The sequence below is a fragment of the Podarcis muralis genome, chromosome 16 (assembly GCF_964188315.1).
Source record: "Podarcis muralis chromosome 16, rPodMur119.hap1.1, whole genome shotgun sequence".
Taxonomy (NCBI): domain Eukaryota; kingdom Metazoa; phylum Chordata; class Lepidosauria; order Squamata; family Lacertidae; genus Podarcis; species Podarcis muralis.
In genome coordinates this window covers 19,100,571-19,109,849 of record NC_135670.1, presented here as the reverse complement: position 1 = coordinate 19,109,849, position 9,279 = coordinate 19,100,571, and the positions used below count along the sequence as shown (strand labels likewise).

Genomic DNA, 9,279 nt, shown 5'->3' with positions numbered 1-9,279 from the left:
CGCACTGCAGCCCCCTACCCAAGGGTGGGGAGACCTCTCTTTTGACCATACTTTGGCATCTCCGATGTCACATGCGCAGAATCTTTCACATCTTCATCCACTAGACTAGACGACCCTCCCAGTTAGGCGCAAAGCGCGCGCCTTGAGAAGGCCCTGGTCGGTCTTGCGCGACTTCAGGGCTGCCCCCGACGAGGAAAATGCGTCTTCCTTTGGGACAAGACCCACCCCTTCCCTGGCTGAGCTCAGAGCCGGCCCCGCTCCCTGGAAGCGTCGCGTCCCCTTCCTCGCCACCCACCCCCGACAGCAGGGACCTCGTGCGCATCGGGCTCCCCCAGCGGCTGCGCGTGAATGGCGGGGAAGGCGCCCAATGACTGATCCAGCATCGGGGCTGAAGGCGGGGGCTTTTCGGCAAGCCAAGCCGGGGCTGGGCAGCCGATTCCGCAGCCGGGGCCGCTGGTGCTGCTGCTGCTCCTCCATCGACGGGTGGAGGCGGCGGTGGCGGCGAGGAGGAAGAGGCTGCCCACTGCTCGCCCGCCTGGGTTCGCCCCGGCGCCACCTGTGATGCTGACGCTGGAGAAGCGGACGGGAGACGGCGATGCGCGCACCGGGCGCGCCTTGAGCCGACGGAGACGCCGGGCGCCTGCCGGAGGAGGTGGAGGAGGTCGGTGAGCCGCGATCGCGAGGAGGAGGAGGAGGGGCTGTTTATTGTCTCCGCATCGAGGGCAAGTGGGATCCTGCCGGGCAACCAAGCGGGGCCCTGGCGGCAAAGGAGGCGCGATCCGGGGGCGCAGCTCTCCAGTGCGGCACCTGGCTGGCGAGAAGCGCCGCGCTTGGAGAGCCCGAGGCCCGCCCGGGGCGCGCGGCCGCTCTCCTCGGAGACCTGTGGCGAGGCCGGCGGCCGCTTTGGAGCCGCTGAGCCCGGGGAGGGAAGGCGATGCTGGAGGGAGCGCAGCGTGCGGGCGCCGCCGTCCAAGCCCTGGGGCGGAGGGCGTGCGCGCTCCGGGATGGACGGACAGCCGGCCTGGCTCAGCCCCATCCCCCGCTCGCCTGGCCAGATGGCCCTTGTTTTAGACAGAGAAAGGGAAGCGGGCGGCAGCGAGACCTCTCCTCTCGTAGCGTGGTCTCTCCCGCGCCCCGCAGCAGCAGCAGCAGCAGCATGGAGCAGATCCTGGGCTCTGATTCGCCGTTTCAAACGAAAAAAGGGATCTCCCTGGGAATGGAGGCTTCTGCTGCTGGAAGCCCCCCATCCCTGGCATATAACTGCACCACCTAATGCGCTGCAGTTGAAAGTCAGTGGTGGGGGCACTCTGCACTTGCTCAGAGAACTAGCTGCTTCTATCGCGTGGCAGATTAAACCACCCCAAGGCATGGCGTTCGAAAGAGTGGTTTTGTGTGTGTGTGGAGGGCGCGGAGGCCTGGCTGACGTCGAGGCTCGGTGGGCAACCGCTTAGTGGCTCCCTTGCTCCCATTGGCAGGAGTTGTGGGGGATCTCGTCATCCTTATGCTCGGCCCTGTGCCTGCTATTTCTCGATTCCAACCTCTGGGCTGATTCCTGAGCCTACCTGTGTGTTCCCCGTATGTAGTAATTTGTTGGTTTTTGTTTTGCCAAAAAATGCCCTCTTCACAACGTGGTGGGGCTGCTGCGTTTTCAGGAGGATCAAAGAGAAGAAGCCACTTTGGCCTACAAAGGTGTTTAAAAAAACCTCTTTCCCTCACCCCACCCCAGGGCCACGTGGGCAGGGGATTATTGTGGGGTTAGATATAAGGCAAAGCTTTGACCTTAGAGGCCAGGTGGGTGTTTCTTTTAGAACGGAGGCAATTGTTCTGTCAGTTACAATAGGGAGAGGCAGTGGAAATACAGAATTTGGGTTTGGTGCCTGAGGCAGAAAATCCAAATTATCTCCACCACCCTTGCCATGGTTCAGGTTTGGTGCCTTCCCGTTATGATGCCATTTGCTGGTACGCCAAATTTGTTGCTTAAGGTGATCTGAGCTAGCCCCAACTCATAAGAAGGCTACACTGCAATGATATCAAAGGTGTTCTTACTGTAAGGCTTATTTCCTTCTCTTTGAAGTTCTACCCCCTCCCCCAAGATGCCTTACATTCTTTGGAAGGATAAATTCATGCCACTGCAAAAAATAAAAAACATTATTGGAAGGGAGGGTGGGTTTCCCCCCAGTACCCGACAGACTGATGCCAGCAATAACAAGAAGTCAGCTTTTGGATGATATAACTTAAAATGCAATCACTATTCAAAATTTGATGCTGCAATTTATGAAATTCCCCCTTCTACCCCCCCAAAAAACCCCTTTCTTTTGCTTCTTACAAAACCAATCTTTATGTATGTTTACTTGGAAGTAAGGCTAATTGTGTTCATTGAGGTTTATGTCTTGGTAAATATGTTTAGGATTACACCTGGAAACATGGAAAAATCAGTGAAAATTCATGGAGAGATGGGGGAATGCCAGATATGTGTTGGGGGGGCTTAATATACCTGAATCAGAATTTTAAACCTGGGGCTTTCGTGTTTATCCCTTCATGGCAATCTTTCATAGTCCTTCTTGGGTTTTTGTTTTTGTTTTTAAAAGGATGAGGATTTTGGACTATGTTGTTGCATATAAGAAAGAATCAGCTGTTTATTTAGCACTATTAGATAACAAGTGGGACTTTCAGCAAAATTTAACAGTCCCTAAGAATCTTGTTCATGTTGAGAGCTTCAACCAGCCAGAAACATGAGCCTTGTAGGCCTTGCAGGCTAGTCAGTGGTGGTGATTATTTCCTCCCTCCCTTAAGTGCTATCTCAGCATCTTCTTCTACTATATATTTTGAAATACATTTTGAGTTGCCTGTCTGCCTGCTCTCTATGCATTTGGATGCCTCTTGGGATATTGTTGCCAAACTTGGCACGATGTTTCCTGAGGTGGAGCAGCCATTTTTTGGTCTTGTGTTTGGATACCATGGGACGCCATTTTGAATTGATATGTTCCAAACTGCGCCAATTTGGAAACCTCTGAATACATCATTCTCCCTTTTGACATTAAGGTTCCTGAGATGGAGGAGCAGGCTTTGGCCTATGTTTAGAACCCCCAGACACAATTTTTTGAATCAAGGATGGCACACCAGAACCTTCCAAACTACACTGATTCGGACACCTAGGAAGATATCATCATCCAGTTGGGTACTGTTAGACGCCATTTTGAATCAGAAGCCCGACCAAACTGATCCAAACTCCACTGCTTTGGACACCTAGGAAGGTATCACCAAATTTGGTGTGATAGTTTCTGAGATTAAGGATGCATGATCTCTATGTTTGGATACTGTTAGATGCCATTTTGAATCAAGATGGAGGACTGAACTGTTCCAAGCTGATTTTAACCAAATTCGGCAGGAAGCTAGCATGGCAAAGTTGAACTGGATTAGGCCAATTTGAGCAGATCCAGGTTGGGAGCACTCAAGGGCTCTCAGCAGATGGGGAACTGGGTGGGAAGAAGGGGAGGCAGTTTCTGCAAAGAGCAGGATGGGACATACTTGTCCCCAGTAGGGGAACACACACGTGCTGTCAAACTGAGCAGGGCCGAGCTCCTTGCTCAGCCACTGGTGATTAGTGGGTGAAATCCTGCTGGTTGCAGGGTTAAGCTTTGCTAGTACGTACGTTAGCCTCAGGGAATGTGCCAGCGAAGCAGATATCATCGGAACTGAAAAAAAAGGAAAGTTGAGACCGCAGAGGTCAAACAGCGGGCGGAGGAGACCTAACCCCAGGACCAGGGGGCTGGGGGAAGAGGAGAACCATCTACCACCCCTGTGTTGGCTCAGTGCCTGGGGTCTGTTGGTTATAGCCCCCGTGGTGATGGCTGGAGCAGAATATGATGGGGGGGGGGCGATGATGAGTGAGGTGGGTCTGGCACAGGTGGGTGGCTACAGTGCTGTGGCAGCTCTGTAAGTGGCAGCCATGAGCTGGGAGGTGGTGGCAGTGCCAGCAATGACTGCTGGGGCGTGAGTGGCACAGAGCTGTAGCATGTACCCAGCAAGGATGCGGACCTGCTGGTCCCCTGTGTGCTCCCAGCAGGATCGAACAATTGTCCCTCTCTCAGCAACATCATCAAGGCAATGGTAGGAAGAAACAGCATCATCTTCCCCCTTCTGACCACACAGGGTTTTAAAAACTCTTTAAGTAAACATGAGCCTTGTTCCCAGATTGATTCGGGGCAGGATTCCGATTGTGTGTCCGCTGGGGCAGGTCAAGGTGGCAGTGCACAGCCCTAGAAACTAACACATTACATTGTTATCTATAAATATAAATAACAGCATTTTTTTCATTTCCCAAGCAACACAAGGCACTTTCTACTAGTTTTTTCTTTTTTGGCCTGGAAGTTCCTTGTCAGGCTGGTATTTGGAAGTTTTTTAAAAAAAATTCTTGCAATTTTTGCACTTACTATATTGGCCTGAATATAAGCCACACTTTCCCCCCAAAATTCCAACCTTGAAATGTCAAAGTGCGGATTATACTCGTCACCTTACGCCACCGGCAAAGCAATGTGGCTCCCCCCCCTTGCAGGAAGTAGCTAGGGTATTGTTTTTCTTTACTCCTCCCCCCCCCCCCTATCAATTTTAAAGGTGTAGCTTATTTGCGGGTGCAGCTTATATTCAGGCCAGTACAGTAAATAGTTTGAAATACTAGGAAGGCCCCCCAAGTATGCAGAAACCATTGCCCTGTTTTTGAGTGGTCCCATTTCACTTCCATACTGAGGTCCTCTACCACTTGATTTTGCTCTTAGAGGGAATGAACATATAATTAGTTCCTTCCATCAGTCTTCTACTAATAATCATATTCTCTATATAACCTTTCGGTACTGAGCCCTTTCAAATTTTTATTTAGGGCACGATTCGGCCCTAATGTTAAAGATTTTAAAGGGTGCTTGCATGCCTATGCATATGTGCTTAAGAGTAAATCCCATTGAACCACGTGGCTTACTTTTAGTCAACATAAATAGGATCGGGCTGGAATCCTTTAAAAAGCTATTAGCATGCAGGCTGCAACGAAACATTGCAGTGTTGAGTGCTCTATGCCAGTCACCCAAGCCCCTTTCCAGGATATTCCACCCCCCTTCAAAAACTATCAATATTCTGTGTCTACAGTATACTGTAATGATTTCTTTTGGTACTTAATGCAAACCTTGGAGTCCCCCCTTCTGGCCTCTTCATATTCCCCTCTTGTGTGGTTGCGTAAGCAGCAACGTTTGCTTCTGAACGTCAGAAATGGGGAGCAACTATGCTTTCACTCTTTGAAGGGGGGTGATTAGATTGCCACCTGCTTAGCTGCTACATTGGACCTTACTTTCATAGTGTATTTACTGGAATCTAGTGCTGCCCTGCTAAACACACCACACTTTTCTGTCTATAAGATGCCCCCACAGATAAGACACCCCCTATTTTGGGGGACTCAAGTTTCAGGAAATGTGGGGAGATGGCACAGAGTTGTTGAGCTTTTATGGAGGGGTGACCCACGGTTGCTGAGCTTTTTTTAGGGGGGATTGCCAAAAATTGCAATTGCTGCCGATTGCCCACCCAATTGCCGCAGCGTCAGCCAATCAACACCAGCCATTGACGCAGCAACCAATAACACACACAATAGCTGCAAACAGCCGCAGCAACAACCAATCAAACGTCCAGCCTGTTCACTACCCATGTATAAAGGTAAAGGGACCCCTGACCATTAGGTCCAGTCCCAGACGACTCTGGGGTTGCGGTGCTCATCTTGCTTTATTGGCCTAGGGAGCCAGCGTACAGCTTCCAGGTCATGTGGCCAGCATGACTAAGCCGCTTCTGGTGAACCAGAGCAGTGCACAGAAACACTGCTTACCTTCCCGCCGGAGCGATACCTATTTATCTACTTGTACTTTGACGTGCTTTCGAACTACTAGGTTGGCAGGAGCAGGGACCGAGCAACGGGAGCTCACCCCGTCGCCGGGATTCAAACCGCCGACCTTCTGATCGGCAAGTCCTAGGCTCTGTGGTTTAACCCACAGCTCCATCCACGTCCTTACCCATGTATAAGACGACCCAATTTTTTTGCATAATTTTTCAATAAAATAGTATAGTCTTATACACAGAAAAGTACAGTAAATTGCTAGTAAATAACATTTTATTTGGAACACAATTAGGATTGTTGTGTACATGTCCCCTCGATTATTTAGCCTCCGCTTAAATGTCCCCCTTAGTGGGATTTTGGTGCTTAAGTTTAGGCTGGAAATTGATTGGGGGAAGATATGATAGCTTGTTCAGAGCCGTCCAGAAAGTGTCAGGGAGGGATGGGGACCTGAGCCAATTGTAGCCGCTGTCCTACCGAGTTGGATTGCTTGAGGCCTGCTGGCATGGCCTTAGCAGAGCCCCCGTTTCCCATAGGATGCCACCAGCATTTGAGGGAACAATCCTGAGCACAGGTACCTGGTGGAAGTTATGCTGGCATAAATCAAGCTGGCATAAATATGGCACATGGAGAAGCTGCCCAGGAGGCCGAGGGGGGAGGGAAATCCTGGCTGCCCAGCAGAATGGGGAGACATCCCACCAAAACACAGAGCCGCCTTGGCTGGTGTCCCCATGGCGACCGGGGCCACCTGTGGACACACGGGAGCGTTCCTGAGCCGACTAGTCGGATGTGTACAAACTGCGATGCCACATGGACCTCGCAGTCACCAGGCCCAGAATGCCAATGGGTGATGTAGTGCACACAGTGTCTCTGGCAACGGCCAGACGGCCAGTGCTAGAAATCCCCCAGGTGTGTTTTGGGCCAGTTGCAGCCATATGGAGATCTCTGGATGCCAGGCTGGCGACTGACATCTCCATCTGACTGGCGCCTCTAGCTTTCTAAAGCAGGTAAGCAGATGAGCTTATGCATTGTGTTTATATTCCACATTTTCCTCCAAGGAGTCCATGGTTTGCTGCCGCCACTGCCACCCTCAGTTAATCCCCACAGCAGCTCTGCGAGGTAGGTTAAGAGGCTGTGAGTGGCCCAAGATCACCCAGTGAGCTTCATGGCTGAGTGGGGATTTGAACCCTGATCTTCCATTTGTTGCCTCCAGTTGCAATGCAGCCATTTGCCTGGTCTTTGCCTCCCTATCCCTATGGGTAAATTACATCTCCTTCCCCTAGTCTCTGGGGCGTATTATAGCATTGGGGCTCCATCAGGGTATGCTGTGTGCTTCCTGCTTCCACTCCTAGGGTAAACAACCACCCATGTTCCTGGGGGAACAAGAAGCAGCAGCCCAGAGAATGAAGACAGAGCCCTAAAACTACCTGTCCTGGATGGCTGCTCCCTCGCCCCTGCTGCTACTGATTCTCCAACCTGCTGGGCTTCTGGGAGTTGTGGTCCGGAGGCAGAGTCCAAAGATGCTTCACAGCAGGTTCCAGTGGTGGCAATATGATCTCCCTTGCTGTCACGACCCATGCGCAGATGAGACCCGAGAGGGTGTGGGTGATGGTCACAAGGCTGCATCCCCACATGAGGGGCCTCCATGGTGGGTTCAGAGTGCAGCATCTGTTGAATTATGGCCTGGCAAGCATAGGAGAAGGCATGGAAACGTGCGTAAACAGTAGCACCCTGGTGCAGTGTGTCGGGTGTGCATGCGCAGTGCTGGCTGCAAGAGGAGTGGGGGGCCGGAATTGCGAGAGGGGCTGTTCTTATATGTTGTTGGTGCATCAGCCGAGGATGGGTCTGTGGCCCCCCACCACCACATGGGTCAATGAGGAGCAAGATTGAGGGTGCTCCTTGTGTTGGGGTCACGGGGCCTGCATTTTGAATTGTGGTTTTATGCCTTTACTGCTGTAAACGGCTTTGATTTTTTTTTTTTTATGATATAGCAGCATACAAATATATTTATATACAAATAAAATTAAAAGGGAATGGGGCTCCTGGATATTTAACAGGTTAGTAGTACAATAGTAAATTGGAATCTTATGTTGTGAACCACCCTGAGATCTATGGGTGTAGGACTGTATATAATAATAATAATAATAATAATAATAATAATAATAATAATATGGAAGAGGACATTTCAGCAGGGTGTAGCACAGCTATTAAAACTGCAGCCCACCTGGTTGGCCTACTCACCAAACTCATTTCCAGGATTCTCTGTGTCAGTTAAACTAGTAAAAATCTGAAGAAAGGGTCTTGTGTCTGTCAGTCAGTTTGCTCCCCTCCCCTCCCTGCACGGCTGTTTTAGCACATCATGAGCCATGAGTTTCTAGCTTATTCTGGTTTGCTGTGGAATGGTAACTTGCTCGTGAGGCATGCCACCTGATTGCTGCTGCTTTGCTGGCTCAGACATGGTAAATAAACCAGGAAGCCTCCATTTCCTCTTGCACCTGATCCAACGATCGTGGTTTGTTGTTGCTGCCCAACCTGAACTCACGGTTTGTTGGCTTGCTGATCATGGCTTAATTAATTGACTCCAATACAGTGGTACCCCGCAAGACGAACGCCTCGCGAGACGAAAAACTCGCAAAACGAAAGGTTTTTTCGTTTTCGAGTTGCCTCGCAAGACGAATTTCCCTATGGGCTTGCTTCGCAAAACGAAGCTTGCCCAGGGGACAGCGGGTCTTCTCTTTTGAAGCAAGGGGCGGCGGGGAGAAACGATCTTCTCCCCGCAGCCCCAGGTCCGGGGACAGCGGGAAGCGCTTCCCGCTGCCCCCGGACCTCTTTTGAAGCAAGGGGCTGCGGGGAGATCGCTTCTCCCCACCGCCCCTTGCTTCAAAAGAGGTCCGGGGACAGCGGGAAGCGCTTCCCGCTGCCCCCGGACCTCTTTTGAAGCAAGGGGCTGCGGGGAGATCGCTTCTCCCCACCGCCCCTTGCTTCAAAAGAGGTCCGGGGACAGCGGGAAGCGCTTCCCGCTGCCCCCGGACCTCTTTTGAAGCAAGGGGCTGCGGGGAGATCGCTTCTCCCCACCGCCCCTTGCTTCAAAAGAGGTCCGGGGACAGCGGGAAGCGCTTCGCGCTGCCCCCGGACCTCTTTTGAAGCAAGGGTTTGCGGGGAAAAGCGATCTCCCCGCAGCCCCTTGCTTCAAAAGAGGTCCGGGGGCAGCGGGAAGCGCAGCGCTTCTTCCCCGCTGCCCCCGGACCTCTTTTGAAGCAAGGGGCTGCGGGGAGATCGCTTCTCCCCACCGCCCCTTGCTTCAAAAGAGGTCCGGGGACAGCGGGAAGCACTTCCCGCTGCCCCGGGACCTCTTTTGAAGCAAGGGGCTGCGGGGAGATCGCTTCTCCCGGTGCTCCGAAGCCGGGCGGGGG

At 51.9% G+C, this 9,279-nt stretch overlaps 1 protein-coding gene across 3 annotated transcripts in view; it reads left to right on the top strand.

The window, feature by feature from the left end:
* The first annotated feature begins 531 nt into the window (after positions 1-531).
* SPTBN2 (spectrin beta, non-erythrocytic 2) overlaps positions 532-9,279 on the top strand; it is a 95,109-nt gene continuing 86,361 nt past the window's right edge. For 2 of the 3 annotated variants that reach the window (XM_028710195.2, XM_077920272.1), the window contains exon 1: positions 532-661. The gene's annotated coding sequence lies outside the window, so the exon portion shown is untranslated. The remainder of the gene's footprint in view (positions 662-9,279) is intronic. The other variant, XM_077920270.1, reaches the window with a different exon arrangement.